The following is a 23,447-nucleotide window of genomic DNA, read 5'->3' as shown; positions in this document are numbered from 1 at the left end:
AACGTGTTAATTCTCCGCTCTTTAGGAATGGAGTTTCTCCCTTAAAAGCCGCCTGCGCTCTGCGGCCGGGCGACGCGGCTCTTGTCAGGCTGCCAGAGGAGGCCGGAGCAGCGTCACATGCCGCAAAGTTTTACAAGGTGAGCAAGCCGTCTGGGGAGAGGGACGGGAGAGGGGACAGCCGCACGCACGCACTCCGACACGCACGCGGAGAAACCTCCTCCGGGCTCCCTCCAGCTCTGTGATCCCAACGTTTATTATTTTTTTTTTTTCCTCCTCCTTTTTTTTTTTTTTTTTTTGGAAGAACAAAGACTTTGGGGTGGGTTGGCGCGTTTGTTTTTCCGGGGTTGGTGTCGGTGGACGGGGCGGGGAAGGAGGCCGGAGGCGGAGGGGGAACCGGTGGCTCGAATGCGAGAAAGTCCTGAATTTCCCTGGCCGAGTTGCCGAGATTGTCTCTGCGAAACTTGGAGGAGGAAAGACGGGGGGAAAAAGGGGGGGAAAAAATAATTAAAAAATAAAATATGATGACGTCACTTGGAGCAGGGGTGCCTTCCCTGCTGCCTGTCAGATGCGCCTGAAAAGAACAGGGCAATAAAACAACAGCCGCCTCTGTCTCCCTCGTTAAACACGGCACTAATTGGATGTTAATTTCTCCTTGCTCTTCTCGCTGCTCGATTGTGAGGGCTCTGCCTGGCTCTCCCTCTCTCGCTTTCTTTCTTTCCTGTTGCAATGCTCTTGGCAGCTCCGAGGGACTCCGGACTGTGCGCTCCCCTCCCGCTCGTGGACTGGAATAATTCAGGAGCTGGGAGAATTAAAAAAGACGAGGCGCGGGGGCGAACGGTTCAGAAACGGGGCGGGCACGATGGATTTTGAGAGCTACGCTAATCTCCCCGTTTCCCGTGCATTGTCCTGCCGACTTGGAGCTATTCTCTTCCCATTTGATTTCTCTTCCCCCCCTTTCCCTTCGCGTTGGGTTTGGGCTGCCGGGCAAAAATCTATGTTTCCAAAAAAAAAAAAAAGAAAAAAAAAGGAAAAAAGCCAGAAAAAAAGGGAAAAGGCAAAAAAAAAAAGAGAAAAAAGGCAAAAAAAAAGAAAAGGCAACCAAAAAAAAGGCAAAAAAAAAAAAAAAAAAAGCATGGTTCAATGACGACAAACCCCCAAACCTCCTCCCAGCTCCCCCCGTCTCGCCGCGCCGCCTAACCCCTGCGTGGAAACAGGCGTTTTAGGGAGCCGGAGCAGGAAGTTGTTGTTCTCTGTCTTGCCCAGGTCATCCTTAAAGGGTATGTGTGCCAGAGCGGCGGGTGCGCGGGGCTCGGCGGGCGCCCAGCAGCCTTCGGCCGCCCCCCGTGTTGCCTCCATGGCCGACGAGGCGGGCGAGCCGGTGGAGGGGGAGTGGGGGGCCGGGTGGTGTTTTGGGGGACGGGAGAGGGGCCCAAGGGACAGGATGGGTGGGGGAGCGGAGGGGAGGGAGCGGGAGGCGGAGGTGGGGGGAGAGAGCGAGAGCCGGGGAGTAAAGTCCTACCTGGGATCGGTGCCAACTTCCTGCAAAGGGTTACAGACCCGCGGCTTTGAGAGCCCACCAGAGGCGAGTGCGCTCTTGTCACGGTTCCAAGGCGAGATGAAGGCAGCGGGAACAGGTACAGCAGATGCCGAGTGGCCTCGTTTGCCCGCCGAGCGGGGCTTCGGCTCGATTTAAACCTCGCCGACAGGGAGGCTTCGGTGCTCCCGCCGGCGGGGGCCTCGCCATCCCCGCACGAGGCCGATGGGTGCCAAGGGTGGGGTGCGTGGGCCGGCGGTGGCGGCGGGGGGGTGTGCATGCATGGTAAGGGGGGGGCCTCCACTGCTCGTTCGCCTTCTCGCTGTTTGGATTAACATGCGGAAGATGCGCCTGTCACTTTGCTTACTGTCAGCGCTGGCTCGGGGATGGGTGACGGCTTTGTTCGGCGCAGCCGGGGGAGCCGTGCCAACTCGGACTTGGCAGGCGAAGCCGGGTGGGCAGGGAGAGGGGGACGAGGGAGCGGGAGCGGCTGCCGGGGCGGCTGCGGAGGGACGTGGCCGCAGGCCCGCGTCTGAGCGCGGCGGCTTTCTGGCGTGCGCCTCCCTCTCCCTCCCTCTCTCCCGCGCTCGCCTGCGCCCAGGCTGGTGCAGACAAAATGAAAACGTGTTTTGTTTTGTTTTTTTGGCATCTCCCCAGCAGCGCTACCAACCCCGGCCACCCCCGCCCCCCCTCCTCTCCCTGGTCCCTTCCCCAACCCGTTGCGACTCCCCTTTTACAAGCGGCACAACCCAGGTGCTTGGACAGCAAAAAAAAAAAAAGGCCAAAAATACCCCCTGGCACCCAAACCACCCCTAATCCGCCACCCTTGGCGGCGACTGCTCCCAACCTTCCTCCATGGCGGGTGGGTTGTTGTTTGTGTGTATATATATGTATTTTTTTTTTTTTGTCCTTTTTTTTTCCTTCCCCCCCATCGGATGCCTCTCGCGTTGGGTGTGTGTTCCTATTCAAGGACCCGCCGCCTCCTGTCGTGCTAAAACCAGGAAGGAGGGAGCCCAGGGCTCGTTTCTGCCTGGACGTTGGGGCAGTGGGCGAGGGAGCCGGTGATGGAGGGTGTGAGGAGGGAGGAGGGGGACGAGCAGGCGGGAGAAGGAGCCTGGGGGGCCGGAAAAAAGAAAAATCCACCTCCCCAGGCCTTTTGTTTAACCTGCATTGGTGCAAATGAAGGTCTTGGCTTTGGCTTTATATTTTTTTGCTTCCCCTTGTCCTTTTCCCCCCCGCCCCCTCCCCGTGCTTGAGCCTGGTGGGGCATTTTCAAGCCCAACGGGACAACTTCCCGGAGCGGGCGGTGTCGGAGGTTGATTTTTTGGGAGGTGGCAGCTCGTCCCGCGGGTGCGCGGCTCCGAGTGCAGGAATTCCTGCCAGCTCGCCTTTGTGCCAGCCTCCGTTGGCCTTGGGTGTCTCGTTCGGATGGAGCCTGGCATCTAGGCACCGCCCATTTCTTGGCGTTGAGCTGCGAGGAGAAGGAAAGGGGAGAGAGCGAGCGAGAGAAGGGAAAAAAAAAAGCTGTCTCACTCAAACTGGCCTTTCTCGGAAAAGGATCCTTCCCCGATGATTGTCCGGATAAGCGGAGCTAAATCCAGCCACCACTCAACAACAAAACCACTCTCTTCCACGGTGCGTCTCTCTTGCTGCCTTGGTACGAAATCGAACCTCACTCTTAATTTTGGGTGTCTTTTTTTTTTTTTCTTTTTTTTTTTTTTCCTTTTTTTGTTCGTGCGGTTGGGTTTTTTTTTTGGTTTTTTTTTTTTTGCCTTTGATTTGAAATAATGTTTTGTTCCTCCAGTTGCTCAGTCGCTTTGTTGTTGCTGTAACCTGCCTTCTCCCCGAAACCCTTTCCTGTCGAGTCCTCCGGCCCTTGGTGCTAAAACATCCGACTTTAAAATCGGTCTCCTATAGAGAGGGATGTATAGCAGATAGGCAGGACCCTACGTACAGGGCGTTTGGAGGAGAACTAGGAGGGTGATTTCTCTCCCTGCCCTCACACGGCCACCCGGGACGTCCCCGAGAGCCACCCAGGGCTGGGTGCGTGTCGTGCGGGTGCTTCTTTAGTTCCCCACCGGGCACCACCGAGGTAGGAAAAAATATGTCGAATCATGTCGGATTTGCAATTCAACATGGCAGCCGCAGCTAACGTGGTGGGAGCTCCGAGCAGAGCGGCGGGCACGCGTGCTCCCAGCCGGCCGTGCCAGTGCAGGGTGGGGGCACGGGAAGGGTGGAAGGAGGGAGAGGGAGGATGGGAGGGAGGGAGGATGCCCGGGTGAGGTCAGAGGAGGAGGATAATTTTATTTCATTTTGGGGGGGTGAATTACACCAGGAGGATTCGGGAAGGAGGGAACTCAAGCGTTTTGTCAGCGTTAACTGTTTAGAAGCTGGCTCGTTTTCCACGCTGGCACGGCGTGCCAGGGCGGGCGGCAGGGCTGGGGAGATGCCCAGGAGCAGGGTGGGGGGCTCTGCTGGCCCCCGTGGGCGAAGCCGGCTGAGGGAACGCGCCGGCGGCAGCTCTTCTCAGAGCGATGGCGGCCTTTAGGATTTGGACACGGACTGAGCCAGGCGTTCCTGGGAGGAAGCTGCCTTGCGAAGGCATCGGGATGATTAATGGGGCTGCTCGCGGCCGCCCGGCACCTCCTGCCTCGTGGAGGTTCGCGCCTCTCCCCTCACACCCGGCCGAGATTTGGCACTGCCGTGCCGAAGCTCTCGGGCTCTGCCCGGCCATAACCGAGCCCAGGGGTTTGGCCCTGGCGCATCTGCCCTCTTTCTGTCAAACTTAATTTAGGCCCGTTTGGGACACAACAAAAGCAGCTTGTTTGCAGGGCAGGGTCCTTCTTCCCAGCCGCCGTGCACTTCGCAAGCGCTCGGGAGCCATGAGAGCTGCCCCTCCTCCTTCACCAAATTTTTCCTCCACTTCCCACCCCCCACCCCAGCGTTCCCCCTCCTTCTCCCTTCTCGGAAAAAAAAAACCTCTTCCAGCGAGCAATGCGTGACCCTACAGTAAAGCCTTTGAACCGGCCACAATGCACCCCAATGCCCCAGCGCTACTTTGCCTCTGTGACCCACCAGCCCGCGCTGGCTGTCTCGGCCCTGCTCCAGGGACACCCCCAAAATTGCCTCACCTGCCCCTTGCCTCTTAGAGATGCTGTCCTGAGCGTTGTGCATCTCCACGGCCCTGCAGCGAGCTGGGTGGTCTCGGGTACCCAGGTTTGGTGGCCGGGATGCCGGGGTCTGGCTCTGAAGCTTGCCGCTCGCTGGCATGCCATTCGGCGCAGCCGTACGGGGGGTTCACAATACCCTTCTCCCCCGTTGGTTTGGAAGCCAAAACTCCCATGCTGTGGGAGCTGGCGGCAGGCGGTCATTCATGGGGTCTGACCCCCCCAAATGTGTTGGGATGCCCTCTTCAGCGGAGCGTGATTACACCCGGCTCTACAGCCAGACCCTTTGTGCCAGTGAGAAGGCAGCACAAGTGTTTTGCACCTCACTCCAGCTTTCTCCTTACAGTTTATTTATACAGACAGGGGCTGGGGTGACACCAGACCTTTCCCAGTTCGCTCCCAGTCCCTGTTGCTTCCCTGGGAAAAGCTGGTAGAGGATGGATATAAAAAAAAAAAACAAACAACAAAACACTGAAGCTCCAGTGGGCTTTGCAGCGGGCAGCCCGAGAGGAGAGAAAGTCTGAACTCAAGCAAGACACTTCTGACGTGTCCTAAGCAAAACATCTGGCACCCCTAGAAGAGCCATCCAGCCAAGGGACGCAGCTGTTTTATTCCACACAGCTCACAGCAAAATAGGGCTTGTGCTTCTAGAACATGGCTGAGCAAAAAAGGACAAATTCTTGAAATTGGGAGTTGGATCTTTCTGCTGTTCATTGCCTTTGAATCCCGAGTTTGCTCTCGGGCTGCTCTGGTGAGAGCTCTGCTCCATCTCCAGGCGGGGGGTCAGGGGCTTTTCTCCATGGCTCGAGCCTCATCCAGCTGCTGTAGCCCCCCCAGCAGTCAGCAGAGCCACTCTGGATTTGCACTGGCATTCCTGAGAGCAGGATCGGGCCTCCAGGTTTGTTGAGGGTGGCTCTGGGAAATTTCCTTTCCTTAAAAGGGCCATGTTTGGCCAAGGCAGAGTTTGGATTGTGATTTCCTTTTTGCTTTTTTTTTTTTTTTAAAAAAAAAACCCAAACAAACATAGAAAACTCAGCAAAACTCGCACTGGTGAAAATCGCCTAATTTACAGTTGTAGAAAATGCTGGGCTTTGTGTCTCCACAGGCCAGACCCGAGGCGACCAGCTTCCCCCATGCTGGACCATCCATGTCATTAGCTTCACCACTCCAGTGGCCACTTCTAGTGGGGAAAGAGGGGATAAAAAGGCAGGGAGATTGAATTTAGCCTTTGTGGGCTCCATCCTCAGCCTTTCCACTAATTGTTCCAATTTTGGGGCACAAATTTAACAGGATCCTTGTAGGAACACATCCAAGGGAGAGCCGATGCTAGCAGCTTCATGCACCATGGGGTACATGCAGTGGCCAGAGGTACCCAGGTCTGATTCACCATCCCAGAAGTGGTCCTCAGAAGAACTCAATATCATTTGTTTTCCTTCCTGAAGGTTTTTTATGTTTGGTTGGGTTTTTTTTGTTTGTTTGTTTGTTTTCTTCTTCCTTTCTCCACCACCTCTTTCATTCCTTAATTTCCCTCCACTTTTTTTCTGTGGTACCGGCTTGTTATTGTGGAGTTGCTCGTAGCTACTGTTTATCTTTGATGTTACTTGGCTGCTGCGAAAGGTGAGGACTGGGAGGACAAAGCGAGGCGGCCGGTTTGTTATTGTAGGGTTGCTCATGGGCACTGAGCTGTGCTGTCTGGCTTTGCAGTTGGAAAGCCCATGAGATAGGTACGCAGGGCTAATGTGTGCTGGGTTTGGCACACTAGGGTCGCTCACGAGGTAGTCCTGGCCACAGAAAATGTAAAAGAAGTAGCCCAGAAAAGGGTACATGCTGCATAAAGTGAGGTCTGTGGAGTCTAAGAGGTATGTATTACATTATCGTGATGATGATGATGATCAAATATTGCCCGGTGTGTGACAGCCAGTGGTTTCAGGAGGACCGTAGCCAGACTGGGGTGGTGGTGGCTTTGCAAGCACCTCTCCGGCTCATTCCCACCAGTGCTGTTCTGTCCTGTGGCTGCTGCCAGCACATCAGCTTCACTGTCCTGGTGGGCTTGGGGACTGAGGACCAGCCAAAGGGAGATGGCTGTGCATCCCAGAGCAGCCCTGGCCTATGCAGGACCAGGCAGGAGGTTTCTCCTCACATGCAAGTCCATGGCAAGCGCTGTGCTGCCTCCTCCTCCTCCCAGCCCGAGGGCTCCGTGGGGCAGCCACAGCCACCTTTGACTTGGTCAACAGTTCAGTCAGGACCTCCAGGGTCTGGATTGAATTTGTGGGATGGCCCGTGCTGATATTTTAGTGCCAGGCGTAGGGACCTGAAGCAGCTTCGGCTGGGCAGGGAGGTTCTGGGAGTAACACCAAGAATTCAGGGAGTGGTTCTCCTCTCCTGCAGTCTTGGCTTGCTCGGCACTGGGCACCGGCTCTGCCGAGGGGAACGGAGGTCACCGGGGCGGCACGTGGCATCCCAGCGTGTGGAGCCAGGATGGCTTAGGAGCCGGCAGCAGAATGGGAGCCAGCTAATTTACTTGCACCGAGTTTGACAACAGAAGCCCGAGAGCCAGGAGTGGAGGCACCCTGGGTGTGCGAGGAGAGGGTCCCAAAAAGCCCAACTCAGAGCAACAGTTTGGGTTATAACATCTGTCAAGCAGGCTGTGGTCCTCACGTGGAGACTCCACCAACAGTCAGGGTGGGTGCCGATACCAGCGTCCTCGACAGCTTGAATTTCTACACAGTGTGGGAGAAGGATTGGGCTAAGAGCTGAGCAGCCCCACAGGGAGGACGCCGGGGATCATCCCTCCAGCTGCGCTGCCTTGGGAGCACATCGCTGCGGCCAAAGAGAGCTGGGTACACAGAGGATAAAGGGGTCTAGGAGGGTCTCGCTCCTTTCTCCAAGCTGGCACTGCACAAAAGCCAAGCAGGTGATGAAACCTCATGTTTCAGTCTCCCAGAAATAAGAATACAGATAAGGTCCCCAACGTCACCTCCCAGTTCAGCCCAGCCAGTCATCCTACAGCCTGCTGGGGGATCGCCTCTGCTGTTTTAAATCTGCAAAAGCTCCTTTGCTCCCCGGCTGTTCGACACACACGGGGCTCCACCCCAGAAGCGGCTGCATCCCAGCAGAGACGTGGAGGTGCACGATGTGCCGAGCCCCAGCGCTTGTCTTTGTTGCACAACTCTCTCTCCTTAGTCCCAAAATCTTCCCAGCTGTTCAGAGAGGTGGCGGCAAAAGAGAGTCCGGCCACAAGCTCCCAGAGTAGGGAAACTTGAGCCGGCGGAGCCTGGCTGGGCTGGAGCTGACAGCCAGGATAGGGCCTGACCTGGGGCTGGATCCAGCCGTGCCTGAGCACTGTGGAGTTCCCATCTGGATCTCAGCTTTGCAGCCTGGGCCCTCCCCTGCCCAGGGGATTAGCTGAGATGTGGTTCCCAGGGCGGGGGAAGGGCTAATGAACAGAGACAGGATAACGAAGCAGGTAAGGGCTTCCTGTACTTTAGCACTCAGGAGGAAATCCTGCAGCTGGTGGATCTGGATACGATTAGTGTCCATTTCTCCCTGTGTAATCAACCCATCTGTTCATCCTTGCGCATCAACAGTGCATGCCCCGTTGCAGGCAGATGCCTCCCGGGTACTGTTTTTATCCACGTCTGCCACGGCCACTTCAGGCAGGCTGAGAACAAGGCTTGCTCCGAGCTGTGGATGCCGTGACGGCGTCTGCTCCCTCTCCCCGCTGGGCTCAGCAGCGTAGGTCAGGCTGGAGGGAGCCCCGGGAGAGCTGCAGCCAACAAACCGGCCAGGATTGCTGCAAACAGCAGCATCAACCCCAGGAAAAGCCTCTTTGGAAGGCAGGCAGGTGTCTTCTCCAAAGGGCTTTGAACAGAAGTTCAAAGGGATCTTTGTAACGCACCGATAAGCTCAGCTTTCCAGGCGCTGCCTGCTCATCCGAGCTCAACTTTACTGCAAGCAGGTAAAGGTGGATTATGTTTTGCTGCCAGGCTTGTCAAGTCTTGTTCATCATGTGGGACCTTGAGTACAGGCTATACAGTCCCCACGTGGCCACGGAAGGGACTGGGCTTTCAGTCCGGCTCTGTAAGAACACTGGTTGGAGTTGGTAGGTGCTCGTGCAGGATCCTCAGGATTTGTTCCACTATCTTTTCCTCGGCAGTCTTGTCCATCTGTGCAAAAAACACATGGCAGCCCTGCACTGGCTTGCAAATGCCAGGCCGATGTGCCTGGCTTGGGCTGAAACGAAGTCAAAGGAGGAGCTGGTGTGTGGATCAATTCTTTTTCATAATGCCGCAGCTCAAGCTTGCACGGTCCTTTAGGGTCTTCTGAAAGGTCAAAGCTTGGTGACAGAGTCAGGACAAAATCGAAGGGTTGTAATTCCCAGTCCTGGTGTCCTGTATGTTCCAACTGTGTCAGACTGCGCTTATATTAGCTCTTACTGGTGTCACATTTGGTTGTGGGAATGTCTTGAGGGATCCATTCTACTAAGTGCTGTCCTTAGTAGATAAAGATGGTCCCTGCCTGGAGCAGTTTATGTGCTCAGCCCAGATCTCTCCTGTGTGTAGCGTTAAGTGACCCAGGCACCTGAGCTCCTGCCATTTGCAGAGTGCCAAAACATCATTAGTGGCCAGAAACAATTTGAGGTACGCATCACAGATTAAATATTTCATTTCCTGTCAAGGGCTACTTGTTGCTTAACTTCTAAATGCAACCTGTCTTCAACCCCTATTATACTGCTCTGGACTGCTCTTCGGGTCCTAAATCTTCCGATTTTTGTTTGGTTTGGAATGCACTGATTTACCGCTGAGGAATAAGTGAAAAGCAAAAGAAAACAGCAGTACTTGTTTGCATAGGCCCTACATTGTTCTGTGTTCTGCTGCTACTGAAACAGAAGTGATAAATCCTACTCCCTGGACAGAGCGAGGTTTTTGGGTGGTGGCTGTGTGCAAACAAGGCCAGGGAAGATAAACAAGCAGAAAAACATTGGGTTTAGGAAATGACAGTTGAGGATGGCCAATCAACTGATGGGTCAAAGCCAACACAACACCATCAGTTAGCAAAGACATATTGCTATTATTTCTCCAAGGCATTTTTGCATCAACAAAGAGGGAAAAGAGATGGATCTGTGTGATGGTATCTGTGGTCAAACTTGGCTGCAATTAGGAATCTGTATAGTTTCTGTGTTGGAAAAAGGGGTGTTTTGTAAAGAGCTCAGCCTGTGGAAAAATATGTCCACAGTTCCAGAAGGGCTCAGCCGAAAGGGTGATGAAAATCTGTCTGCTGGTGGCATCGTCAGAACTGCTGGAGATGGGAACATTTGCTAATCTTGCTTATTTCAGGGGGTCTGCTTTCGGCAGCAGTTCATTTCTGAAAATGCAACTCTGAAAATCAGCCCTTTAAGAGCCTAATACAATACACACCTCAGGCTAGGCTAGAAAGAGGGATGCATTTTTCAGACTGTAGGTTCTTGCCTGCCTAATTATGATTTTCAGCTTCTAAAGATTAGGTCTTTGCATTGTATACATGTGAGACAGAAGAAATAGCTGTGACGTTGCCTTGCGCTTTCCTTTCCAGCTGGGGAGGAACCCAGCTGAACCCGGAGAGTTTCAGAGCTTGCAGAACTGATGCGGGAGGAGAATTTTGTTTCACATTTGGAAATCAAACTCCATCTCAGTTTTCTGAGCGGTCAAAATTGTCACAATTTGTCTTCCATCTAGCCCACACAGGATGACGAGGGAACAGTCTCACATTCTTAAGGGGCAACTTTTGGCACCCTGATGAAGCACAGGGTCTGGATGGGTTGCTGCATTCACGCCCGAGCAAGGCAAACAACCCCCATCAGCTCTGGCAGTTACGTCTTTGTTGGATCCTTTCAGAACTAGGTCATAGCCTCTGCTACAGGGTTTGACTTTACTGTTCAGTTGCCTCCACAGACACATAAGGTGCTTGAAGCTGCATGAAACAGCCTTTGGATGAGCTCAGGACTGGCCAAAGTCTAAAAGGGTTTGACTTGCAGGATTCATTGCAGCTGCAGCTCCAAATCCAGTTTGGGATGGGTCCCAGCGGGGTGGAAAGCGAAGCTGCCTCTCACTTCAGCAGGCAGAGTGTTCTCTACCACCACCCATCTTCTTGAGGAGAGAAGAGAAACTGCCTCGGGTGCGTGCAGTCCCCCAGAGCGAGGTGGGATATGGGTCACAACCAGATGGCTGGGCACATACCAAGAAGACTAGCAATGCTGTCAAAAACCCTAGCCTGGATTTCCCGTTTCCTTGCTCTGGAGCCCCAAAGCTGTGTTTGTGAGAAGAGAGGCAGCCGTATCTTCATCCTTGGTGGGAGAAGCAGGCAGGAAAGAGCTTGGATGGACCCCGGCAATTTGTGCTTCAGATGTGCTGTGGCAACGGAATGAGTAATGCATGTAAGTTCAATTCTTTTCTGGCTGAGGGCAAGGTGTCTCGGCTGGTAAGAGCTGGGAGCCCAACCTTGTCAAAGCCAGCGTTGGACTCAGACCTTCATGGGATCTACTGCCTCAGGCAATTCCGTTGTTCAAAGTACATTCACTTAATTAATACATTAACTAATTAACCTTCTCAGCATCCCAGGTAGGGACTATCTATCTCCCAAAGGAGGAAACAGGCAAAGTGACTCACTAAGAATGGATGCACAAGCTCAGCAACACAGCTGTGAAGTCTGGGTTTTTTCTTCCTAAATTATTTTGTCGCTGCTGCTGCTGCCTTATGTATATAATTCCCCTGAGACAGAAGCAGAGGAGTCCTAAAGACTCCCAAGAGAGTCCTCAGGCCCAGTGAGGAAAGGTACAGCTGGACAAACCTGGAGAAGAAAACAATCCATCCAAATACCCAGAGAAGGCAGTTTGGTTCACCCACAGCTTGCACCAGCTAAGGGAAAAAAAGCTAATACCATTTATCCTCATTCACAAGGAAAGTTCTTCTTACCAGCAAATGAATAACCCCCCTTTGCTTCTTAACTCACATTTTTATCCACTCTAAATTTCATGAACCAGAAGCAAAACAGCCAGCACAAGGAGGAGAGAGCATGTGAGGGTTGGCAGCAGGGCTGCGTTTGTACGGACTTGCTGGGATAGGAGCAGACCAGAAGGATAAGACCTGAAGAGGCTCCAGCAAACAGCCAGAGGGGAAGCTTTGATGTTGAGGAAGTCCACCAACTCAAACACATGACGATAAGCAGCTGATTTCCACCGCTGTACAATGTGGTAGGAAAAAACCAGAGCTAAAGGATGGGTTTCTTTGGCTTGCAAGACCCATGACAGCATCACAGACCCTTTTTCACAAGTCCTGATCACAAACAGAAATGGGAGTCTTGTTCTCCCCACCCAGCGCTGATCTGAAGTCAGACAGCATGCTTTGCTCTACCTACTATCAAATGACAACCCTTGGCAGCAAGTATATGTGTGTGGAAGAATGAGAACCAACTCCCTCATTCCATGATTCACCCCTGAGGAAGGGTTTCCTGGGGCTGAAGTAGGGGCCCACGTGCCTTAACAATCCTTTGCTCTTGGTTTTCAACTGGTTGTTGCCCAGGCAGTAAGCTCTTCACAACACTGGAAGCTTGAAGAGCAATATCAAGGGTGTGCCTTGAATGAAAGCTCCGGTGATGCCACAGCAGCAGCACGTGAAAGCAGAAAGCATCACCAGCGAGTGACCCGTCCTGTGGAAGGGAGTCCTTTCACAGCCACATCTTAATCTACCACCAGTTTACTAAGCCCACAACAACCCTGACTGGAGGCTACAGAAATATCCCCCCTGCTCAGCACCCTTACCCTTTGTGAAGCTCCAGCATTTTCATCACATTCACACCTCCTTCTCCTAACACAAACCGTCTCAGCTCTGTCAGTAACCCAGGTCCGCAAAACCTGTGCGTTCGCGATCGCCTTCCCTTGCTCATGTGGTCAGACACCGTCCGCTCTGCACTAATAAGCCTCCCAAGCACACAAACCCTCTTCGTTATTCTTCTTATTCCCATCTTTCACCCCATGCACCCCCACCCCCCATTTGGCTGAAATACATTGAATAACCAACTAGCGCCGAGAGGCTATATGCAATTTTGTGGGGGCTATTAATGCCTCCAGCAATCCCAGCCCCACGCACATCCCTAATCCTCCTGCTCTATCTCAGGACCCACCACAAAGGTGCTGCCCAGCTGGTCGGGGGGCCCTCTTACTGGGAAAAGCAAACCACCTCATCTTGCAGATGTAGCTTGTCCCGCCTTTTTCATAATAAGTTTTAACTTAGAATAAGGATAAAAATAAAGTTCCTCAGTTTGTCAGGGTTTTTTCTAGAAGAGAGCAGTGGTGCCAGGGCAGCTGAAATTGTTTCTCATTCCTAGCTTCAAACCGATGTGCTGCATGTGACCATTTCTTGATCTGTGGCTGCGGGCGATATAGCCCTTTGCTCCGCAGGCTGCCTCGACGTGTCTCCCGGCAGAGTAATGCAGGAAAAATGCAAAAGTCTTTCAATGTGAAAGCTAGGGGCTCCGAGCGAGCCTTGCCTTCCCAAACCCTACTGCAACAAACCATACCTGGAGCTCTCAAATACCTTCAAAATTCCCAAACTACAAGGTTAATACAAAGTGCACAAACCCACCTTTGAGGTCAGACGGCTCCTCCCTGAGCCCGTATGAGAAGTGAGGATGGGCAGGTACTTGAGAGTTTGTTACAGCTGATGCTTCTTTTCAGGACCACTTTAATAAGGCTAATCAATCACAGCAAATTACTAAGCAATAACAATTTTCACCTGGAGATCTTAGGTTACTTTGCAGAAGGATGCAGTGAGGATCAGACACTGAGGAGTAGTGGTTATTAAAAAAACCCTAAAGATTTTTGGGTTCTTTGCAGGATAATTCAAGATGTTGGCATTATGTTTCTGCTCCAGACTACTCTGCAGAGAAATTGCCCTCCCCACTGACTAGATAAAGTTTAGCAGGTCCAGCCTCCAGTGCTTAAATTTATCCCACATGAATATGCCACAAAGTGCCTTGTTCAATTAACAACCTTCCTTGTAGGATTTTCCTACCAGATCTGTAGCAGCTTCAAAACTGTGCTAGGTTTTGGCATTTCCAGTTCCCTGCATCCTTAGGGGATGGGGCTCGTAACTGGCAACTCTTACCCATCCTAAGTGCTGGGAATAGTCCTGATTTTCACCGCTTGCCTCACCTACAGAAGTGGAAATCCCAGTGGGTGTTTGATTCACGTGCTCCTAAGGGTCTTGCCGTGCCGGGTGCTCTCGCACAAGGTCACGAGGTGCTTGCCTTGCTCTAAAAACCTCTTGTCTGGTTTTGGTCAGCACTGGAAGGGCTTAACCTTTGTGGTGAAGGGTGGGATTCATCTCTGTGGCTTGTTGGCTTCAGTGAGGCTGGCTGCTAACCTGGAACTCTCTCCCTTTGGGGAGAAGTGGGTCGGGTGAGGTGCTGCTCCGGCATCTCGAGCCGTAGGCGCTGCCTGGACGGGCAGCGTCGTCGTTGGTCCATGGAAGGGCAGAACGACAGCTAGAAGTGGAGCTGGCGAGGTGCTTCGCAGGTGCGAGGCAGGGCTGGGGGGAGGCTCAGCCCCATCCTCCCCTGCCCGCCCGGCCCTCCGCTCCTCCCGCCGTGCTCAGAGGGGCAGGGGCAGACCCGTGGAGCCAAGAGGTGTCGTCGCAGACCAGCCCTGCGCCGGCCTCGGCCATGCTGAGGCAGCGAGCGAGGGAACCTGGGCTCGCTCCTCCCCGGGGCCTCGTGGCTGCAGGTGCCATTTGGCTCTGGGTGGTAGGGGCCATGCTGCCACCAAGCCGCCGTCCCGAGGCCCGCGCCGGGTTCCTCCCCCCTCCCCGCGGGTGTTATTTACACCGTTTCCTGCACAGGGAAGTTCAGGAGTTTGACGTTACCGCGTTGGTTTCCGCTCGCCTGCCTGGCTCCCGGTGGGAGCTCTCGCAGCGCCCGAGCCCTGCGGGGCCGGCAGCGGCGGGGCAGGAGCCTGCCCGTGGCAGTGGCCATGCCCGGGGAAGGCAGCGTAACCCCTGTCCGGCCAGACAACTCGAGCTTAGCCCTGGGAAGGCTGGAAAAGCCGACCCCATGTCTGTCCTTCCACCTCGGTCCTGCTGCGGGGCTGGATAGGGCCGCTCAGCCCCGGCGGGAGGAAGGCAGGGCGCGCCCGGGCATCACTGCGGAGCTTTTGGGTTCCTGCCGAATGGATGCCCTCCCCTCTCCCTCCCTCTCCCCCCCCATCCTCCCTGCGCACTCCCGCCTGGCCTGCGTCTCCCCTCCCTTCCCTTCTCCCTCCCATCCCGCAGCAAACAAAATGGCTGCTGCATGGCCATTTTGTTTTCCGTCTGGAAGGGGAAAGCCAGGACGCTGGGACTTGGCTCTTTTTTGGAGGCTGCGGCCATGTTCGAGCCCAACTCTCCTGTCTCTACGTGGCACCGGCAGTAGCGAGAGAGAGAGAGAGAAAAGAGAAAAAAAAAAAAAAAAAAAAGGACCTTTTGGAACGAGACCAAAGTCAGAGGCAGAGAGTGGGTAGTTTTGGCGTATGTTGAACACTGAAAATGCCTGGAATTGCCAAACTGAGCTTTTGTATTAGCAGCATAAGGCTACTCGGTGCACGCAGAGTCGCAGGGCTGCACGGTATAGCCGGACGGAAAGGTTTGTTCGCTATATTCAATAAAACAGCCCTCCTTTCTTCTGTATTTATAAAGTACCAGAGAGCACTGTTGTCTAATTTGTTTTTGGACGGGCGGATGGTTTTACACATCGGCTTGGTATGATTAGAGCTGGTCATTGCCGGACGGTAGCATTTTAACCTGTTGTGTGTCCTCTTGTTTTTGGTGAATATGATATCTGACCTTACCACTGATCTGGCAGCACTCGGATTTAGCTGACGTGATACGGAGGATTTTATTTTTTTTTAGGGATTTTTCTTTCGTTTATTGCCTTCTTTCCTTGAGAGTTTTCATCTCAGGAATACAAAAATCTTAATTTAAATATTAAAAGGAATAGCTGTTCTTGGCTTTTTAAGCCCTTGCTTTTCTTATGAGGACGGAGCTGTGCTGTGATAACAAGCTGTTTACTGCACCAGCGTGTGTATCCTGCACACGTTAAGGTGTGATACACAACAGAGACGCCATCAACAGTAACATGCCTTGAAAGTTTAAGGGAACTTGGTGATGTTACCATACAATTTTGTGCAGAAGCATGGCAAAAATACCAGAACCATGCGCCAAATAAAGGCGATATTTTTTTTTTATTATTATTATTTTTTTTTTAAAAAAAAAGTGATTCTGCATTTCCTTCAGTAGCCTGGATGTCTTGGAGTTAGTAGTCACGTCTCTTCGTTCACGGATGCTTGGAGGAGCAGATCTCTGTCCCTGTGGCATGGGGGGGATTGGGCTCTGATAAGGCATCGGTGTTGGAGCGATCGTCCTACCTTTCCTTGAGGGGCTGCCCAGACACCTGGAGAGAAGCAGACACTTTCAGAGAGGAGCTGGGAAGGAGAGCAGAAAGAGGTGAAATCGCTTTTCTTGCACAGAAAGGTATTTGCCTCCATATCTGCTTGCCTTGCTTACAAATGGACAATGTAGAGAATTACACAGGTGACGGTGGTCCTGGGGCCGGGGCTGTAGGGGTGGGTGCTGGGCTGGGGGTTCGCATTGCAAATTAAATATTTTGGACAAAATCTACGTTCGGGCTGGACGTTACCTGCACACCTTGCGCGAGCAGCTTTGGAACTGAACATCGAGAAATAAAACAGTATTAATGGAAGCGTTTTATATCACAGGAAAGGATCTGCTTGCTTTAGGTATTTAAGTGAACCTTTAGAATCGAGTATGAAGCAGGTAAAAATAAACCAGAAAGGTATTTTTTCTCTTATATCTCTTGATTTTTAGTGTTTCAGAGGAATTATTCTATGAAATATCAATACCGCCTGTTTTACTTTTATGACGAAAATTCTGGGTGGGTTTTTTTTCCTTCAGGAGAGTGGAAATTATATGCTAATTTACAAAGACAATACAGGAACGTTTAGAAAAACCGTTACCTTTGTGGCCACCTTTAATAATGGATTTATCAAGGGTTAATAAAAGATAAGTAGTGTAACAAGCAGGTTACAAATGCCTGTATTACAGATAACAGTATGAGATTCATTAATAGTGATCTAGGTGTTTATAAACATCTGATAGGACTTGAGACAACCCCTAACAGAGGAGTAGCTATTTATTAAGATACCTGCTAATTGTTTAATAATAAATGCTACGATAATACTGGTATAAAATACGACCTACGTCATTAAAAGAGCATGGAGGAAAAGCATTGCTGGGAGACGGGGGCTGTTGCAGGAATGAACTTTAAGTATTTTTACTTCCACTTCCGTTTCCCTCTTCTCAGCACCTTTGATTAACGCTTTCAAAGCGTGATCTTTTAATATCGGCTCTGGGACGGGGTGACTGGGAAGACGGCCGGCCTTGCTTTTCCGAGAGGTTCGCCTGGCCTGTGAGAAGTTAAAAGCAACTTGTCCTCGTGGCTGGTTTGGCAAATGTTTTTTTATTTTTATTTTTTTTTTTTTGCTTTCCAGTAGCGCAGGGTGCGTTCAAGATGTTTTTTTGCTCCGTCTGCTGCTTTTTCTGCGAGCGGGCTCCTTGCTGCCGGCCAGTAGTTGCACGGCTCTAAATGGCACCCTACATGGCGGCAACATCGGGGAGCAATTGCAGACCTTCCTCGCTTCTTTTTGTTTGGGTTTGGTAGAGCTTTTTCAGTTGGTTTTGGTTTTTGTTTTTTTTTTTTTTTCCCCCTTTTGCATGTTTGCTTTTTGTTTTCCCACTCCAGCAAGGCGGCGAGGCGAGGAGATGAAGGCATGACCGGCTTCCCTACTGGCAAAGCTAAGGAAACAAAATGGCTGCCCGTCAGCCATTTTGTGCCAGTGCAGCCGGCGGGCTGCAGGCAGCTTGGCATCGGCTGGGGCCGGTTCTGCCCCAGCACAGCCCATGCTCCAGGAGCCTGAAAAGCCTCTCGGAGACTTGGGGCCCTGGTTTCCCACTGAGAAGCCCTGCCTGTCCCCAGCACGTTTTGGCACCGACACACGGGACTGGGGCTATACAAAGGCTGAAAGCAGTGTCTGCTTTTCAAGGAGTGACTTTGTTGTTTTACGGTTTCCTCCTCCCCCCTCCTCCATTGCATTCAGTGCTCCTTAATAAACCAGATCAGCTCCTCAAAGCTTCGGAGCCTTTCCAGCTACTCTCCAGGCTCAGTGCCTCCCGGCTTTAAAGGCAGAGACTTGGCCGTGCTTGGGCATCTTCGGTCTGCAGATGCTTTGAAATTTTGGGAGGCATCAGCTGGGGTTGTCTGCTGGGGGGCTGCTGGGCCAGGCCGCAAGCCCCGCTCGCTGAGGATCAGTTGTGCTTCACCTCCCTCCCAAAAATTAATCTGAAAGCTGGATGGGAAATGCCAGTTTTTTGCCAGCCTAGAGGATCTGGCTGTGAAAAAAACGTATTAATCCTTCCCCTGCCAGTTTTCTCCAAGCCTCCAAGCACTTCTAGGCAGCTGGACTGAGCGGTGGCACGCTCTGAGCATGGGCACCTTCCTGCAGGCTCTCACAAAGGCCTTTTTTTTTTTCATGAAAATTTTATTTTTTAGTGAAAATTTTATTTTCACTAAAATAAAATCTGGGTAATTTTGAAGGATTCGTATGAATCCGGAAAGGGAAGATTGCCATGCCACTACCTTAAGGTCTGCACAGAAAATGGTGTTTTTCAGAGGTCCGGTTCCTAGCAGTCAACTATCCAAACATCTTCAAAATCTGAGCTTAAATAACGTAGAAGGCAGTGAGAGGCTTTGGGGTACAGGCTTCTGGCTCCTACAGACCCTGTTGGCGATTTGATCTGGAATTTTGCATATCTACATCCCATTCCGGCCCTTGCAATCCAATGTTCCGGCAGCAATACGCTAGAAGGGAAGGCTCCGTGTCTGGAAAGCAGGGCAGAGCTGGAACGCAGCTCACTTTGGCGATTGCCATGGGATTATTTTTGCTGAGAATCTTGGTAGACACAGTTTGCACAAATCTTATGGCTGCGTGGATATATGACTAATTCGTAACGCCTCACAAAACCTCAGTGGGGTTCTACCATTGCACTGTTACCCAGTATGTGTGTGATCTCTCTCCCAGGGTCTGTGGTTCTCCTGCAGATATTAAAATGGAACATCACTTTTTCCCTGTCAAAGACAGTCGGGAGAGGTGGGTAGTGACCTGTGCTAACCTGGTTAGGTTGGTCCAGACAAACCATTGCCCTGGCAGTGCGACCAGGGTCTGGAGCAGGACTTCCCAAGGCTGGTACCAGTGTCACCATGGGTTTGCTGCGTCATCTTTGGCAAATTTGGTCACCTCTCTGCTTCTCCTTCTTTCCCCATCCTCTGTCTTGATGGTTTAGACCACAAAGCCATCCAGGAGAGGGGCTTGCTGTCGTTGCAATTTGTATAGCACCTAGCACAAACAAGTGTGACAGTGACACCAAGGGTAGGATGGTCATGGTGATCCTTACCAGGTGCAGTGTTTCTAAATTCTCCCGTTTGACTCGTTTCTTCACAGACCCTGGCAAGATCGGGATTGCAGAGTCAGCGTCTGGGTATTCCCAAAACGTATGCTCATTAAGACAATTATTACAATTAAATCTCCTGTTTTCAGGGTTACTTATAGAAGTCAGGAGGAATTCCACCTCCACCACCCCCCCCATGTATAATTAGATTTATGTGAACTAGGAAATATTTAATGTAATTTCCCACCCACAGTTTGAGATTGGTCCAAACGCCTATTCTCTGCAATGGTATCAAAAGTGACCTTTTAAATGCCTGGCCCATACATCTTGCTTATATGTTTAAAGGAATATCAATCACCAGCTTGGGAATCAGGAATAACTGCTCCTCCAAGTCAGTTGCCAAGAGTCTTTTAGGAGATGATGAGCTTTCTCTGCTACATGCATCACCTGATGCCACCATCCAGGCCACCCCACCTCCCCAGCCCTTTACCACTGCAGCGACCGCTGGCTTTCTTGCCACCACAATCCCTTCTGGTTGGTGCCTGTGGCACTAGTTTAATTCTTGGGAAGCTGAAACGCTTTAGACTAAACTCATACTTCTGTCCCCAAGGAGGCAGAGTGGCCTGTGACAGACTGGATGGACCTTTGAGCCCGACTGTAACCTTGGTGAAGCTCTGGCTGGTGTTGCGTGTGAGGAGGAGGAATGTGCAACCTCTGCGCATCCCTTTCTGTGCCAATAAAACAGGGAGAATAATATTTCCCATTGGAAGGCTGTTTGGGATGCACGGTACTTGGCACCGTGGATGGGCTGGGTCCTTCGATGCTATAGGAATCAGTCCTGCAACATGGATTTTTTGACTTTTATAGCCCTTCACACCGGGACAGGCCTGGGCCAGATGGCCTGGCACAGTAGGGCATCCTTTGTGGAGGCTGAGTTTGTCAGAGGAAATTAAGAGAATTACCTGGACGGTGTTGAACACCAGTGAGAAGGACTTGTGGACAGCTCTGCAAAGGAAAAGGGACACTTTCCAAACCTTGCTGCGAAGATATACACCCTAAACTCTCACCTCAAGGACCCCGGCAGCCACAGTTCGCCAAGCCTTTGGGAATCTCGCTTATTTAGGCTGTTGCCCGTTAGCTGGGGAAGAACAAAGCATCAGGCAGCCATCGTCCCTTTGGGGACACTTGCCTTAGCCCCAGCCTCTCCCACCGCCGCACTGGGCAGCCTTTGGGGGGGCTGGGGACACCTCCCGCTGAGCTCTCATGGGAAGCCCTCCATGGGCTGCTGGTGGCTCCCTGGTACTTACGGCTGGCTTTAATCATCAAGGGGAATTCTTTCTCATTGCAAAAAGAACCTCACACGTTTCTTTTAAACTACCAGCTTAATACCTTGCATCTGTATTTGGGTGTACAGAGAAGGAGAAAGTCTCAGAAGGTGAGCCAAAGGCTTGGGGGGAAGCCAGTCCGTCTCAGATCCATGGTAATATTGCCTGGCTGCGCTACAGCATTAAAGGGACACCGAGCCTGCATGTTGCACTCATTTGTTTAGGAAATAAGATCTGCCTTGATGTACTCGATACCATTCCATTTGCAGCCTAAAAGCTTCCTTGTACTCAGTTATTTCTAATCTGCTCAATTCCCTGGAGTACATAGCAGCTAAATTGATGGATTCTCTTATCTGGTCTGGCAGGTTTGTTCTAGATAGGCTGTGTGTTCAAGAGGTGAGGTCAGCCCAGCTGCTGTGTGTTACTTGGTGTTACTGCAGTCTCACAGGGCCATGCTACCTGCACGTATGGCCCTGGGTTCAAAGGGGAGGGCTGCTGCTTCCGTAAGCCCTTGGGTACATAAAGTCTGCGGCCAGTGTGATTGCCAAGGGTAAAGTATAGTCCAAGTGGACTGAAGGAGGTTTAAAAAAGGAGAGAGGGCTCCAGGACAAGGTTGAGTACGAGACTCCTTTTCCCTAACATCATGAAGTCCGATGAATTTTCATGCATTTCTCTTCACAGGGGCTGCAGAGTAGCCGATGCCTGGATACGGATCATCTCATTGCCTTTGGACTGCCATGGTGCCAAGCTGTCCTTGAGGCTGAGGTAGTAGATTGAATAGTTGTGGAGTGCGGTCCTCCCTTTGAGCTAACTATACAATCTACTGTCTTTCCTAAGGAGACAGTCAGGTCTTCGGTTCTCATCATCTACTTCTACACCAAGCACGGAGGCAGGTGGTGCAAGTAATGCAAAGCCAGCGGTGCAGCCGCGAGTCACCAAGGCCTCCGTACTGCTCTGTGGAGGTGAGGTAGTAGGTTGTATAGTTTGGTGGGAGGGATTTTATCCCATTTCAGGTGATAACTATACAGTCTATTGCCTTCCTTAAAGAGCAGCAAAACCACTTGGAGGACTGGCTCAGCCACGGAGCTCCTGAGGCATCATCAGTTCTTTCTGTTGAGGATCCTAAAACACAGCATGGTGTTGTTGAACAGCGCAGTGGTCTTCTCTTACAGCATCAAGGATTGCATTCTTCCAGGGACCGCTCTGTGCCTCAGCCGTATGAGTGTGGAGCCACCTCCTTACAGAAAACTGAACCTCTCTTTAATGGGTGCAAGAAAAACAATGAAATGAGTTGGTGCATCAGCTCCTAGTGTTCCGTTCTAGTCTTTTTTTTTTTTTTTTTTTCCTCTCTCCTTTTCTTCTTTCAGGAGATGGGCTCATGTTGTAGAGGTTTTAAGCATGCTGTTCTTTTCTGGTCTTCCCTCAAGCCTGGAGGGGAGTAGATACTTTGGTACAAAGCAGATTGATCTGAGCTTGCGATTTTAAGTTTGTTGTGCCCAGTTCTGAAGTCTGGGTTAAGAACTGGCTCCAAGAGCAAGCTTAGCCCGTGGACTCAAAGCCTTGGGAGCTGATCAGATTTGGCTGTTTGGCCCCTACTCAGGAAACACATTCTGTTTTGGACAACTTCCCAGCTCTCCCATGGTAGAGGGTGGTTCTTTCTGACTTGATAATCCGTATCAGCCTAACTCACTTATATGCAAATCCTGGCGAGGACATTAGGGCTCCTGTGTTTTTGCACAGAATAAGCCAATGTTTCAGACTAACACCCTGTCCTAGAGGGGAGACAGGTGGGGAAGAGATGTGATCCAAAGGGAGCAAGTCCTAATCTTTCTGGGTTCTCCCAGGCAGGTAGCACTGTCATCTGACAACAGGCATACGAGAAGACAGAACGCTGCAGAGCTCTGGTGCTTGACAAGGGTCAGGGAGTTGTTATTTCTTCTCTTAGGAGCAGATGGGACTATTCCTCTGCCATATTCAAAAGTAAGTAGGATCAGGACCATAAGCGGAGCTGTGACACGATCAGGGCTGGAGGACATCTCAGGCCGTTATCACTGCCATCCCACTGTTAGGGAGAAGCGTGAGATCTGAGACATTGGGGCGTGAGGGCAAGCAGAGGACACCTTCTCAGATGAACCGGGAGGAAGCGAGCTGCAAAAAGAAATTGGAGGCCTGAAATTTCACCCTGACCAAACACAGAGCGAGACCCAGACCTGATTGCTTGGGCCATGGGACTCCCCAGAATGAAGCAGCTTAAGGCTTCTCCGCTTCTTGGGCTGGGGCGCAGATGCAGCAGGGCTGGGACATGACTTCCTCAGGCTGGGCAACAGCTGGTGGGTGGGGATGCCGCAGTGTCTAGCGGCGAAGGAATGCAGTCCTCTCTCCATAAATCTGGCTCTTCAGCCGTCCTGGCAACTTGCTGTGCGAAACTACAGCTTAGTCCTCTTAGATGCGTTATTATCCTCAAGCTGCTTGCTAAGGGGCAGGGCTCCTACCCGCAAATTGCTTGGAAGGTACCAAAATAGCACCACAAGCATGGGAACAGAGCGGTATATCCACTTCGTCTGTAAGAGGTATCCCCTAGTAAAGAACTCATCCTGTGTCCCCCAAGTGAAACCAGTTCATCCCCCCCCCCCCCGCCCTTCCCACCGAGAGAGTCACAAGCAGTGAAACTGTGCGAGCTGGGAGCCGTGAATTACTGGAGAGATTCTCTTGTGAAAATAAACTTGGTTTGATTTTTTTAAAACAGCGTCTTTTTACTGCCTTGGAGCCAGCTTGGCTGGTGAATTGGGACCTCTAGAGGGGTGGCCAGCATTCCTGACTGTGTGTCACTGGCCAGATTCTCCATTTGACCAAAACCCTGAGCGTGAAAGGGAAGCCACGGCCAGGGCACGAT

At 51.8% G+C, this 23,447-nt stretch overlaps 2 long non-coding RNA genes across 3 annotated transcripts; one reads left to right on the top strand and one right to left on the bottom strand.

Moving 5' to 3' along the window:
- Positions 1-234: 234 nt before the first annotated feature.
- LOC130159953 (uncharacterized) lies at positions 235-16,302 on the bottom strand. 2 transcript variants are annotated; one of them, XR_008825893.1, is made up of 2 exons: positions 1,520-16,302; positions 235-992 (listed from the first exon to the last, which is right to left on the bottom strand). It is a non-coding gene; the product is annotated as an uncharacterized LOC130159953 (long non-coding RNA). The 2 variants fall into 2 exon arrangements; XR_008825892.1 differs by having other exon boundaries at positions 235-460.
- On the top strand, positions 1,008-23,282 carry LOC130159956 (uncharacterized). The gene is made up of 3 exons (XR_008825896.1): positions 1,008-1,277; positions 21,236-21,516; positions 21,602-23,282. It is a non-coding gene; the product is annotated as an uncharacterized LOC130159956 (long non-coding RNA).
- Positions 23,283-23,447: the final 165 nt, after the last annotated feature.

This window comes from Falco biarmicus, chromosome 16 (assembly GCF_023638135.1).
Source record: "Falco biarmicus isolate bFalBia1 chromosome 16, bFalBia1.pri, whole genome shotgun sequence".
Classification (NCBI taxonomy): domain Eukaryota; kingdom Metazoa; phylum Chordata; class Aves; order Falconiformes; family Falconidae; genus Falco; species Falco biarmicus.
Note: the sequence above shows the minus strand (reverse complement) of the source record. Positions and strands in the feature narration are given on the sequence as shown.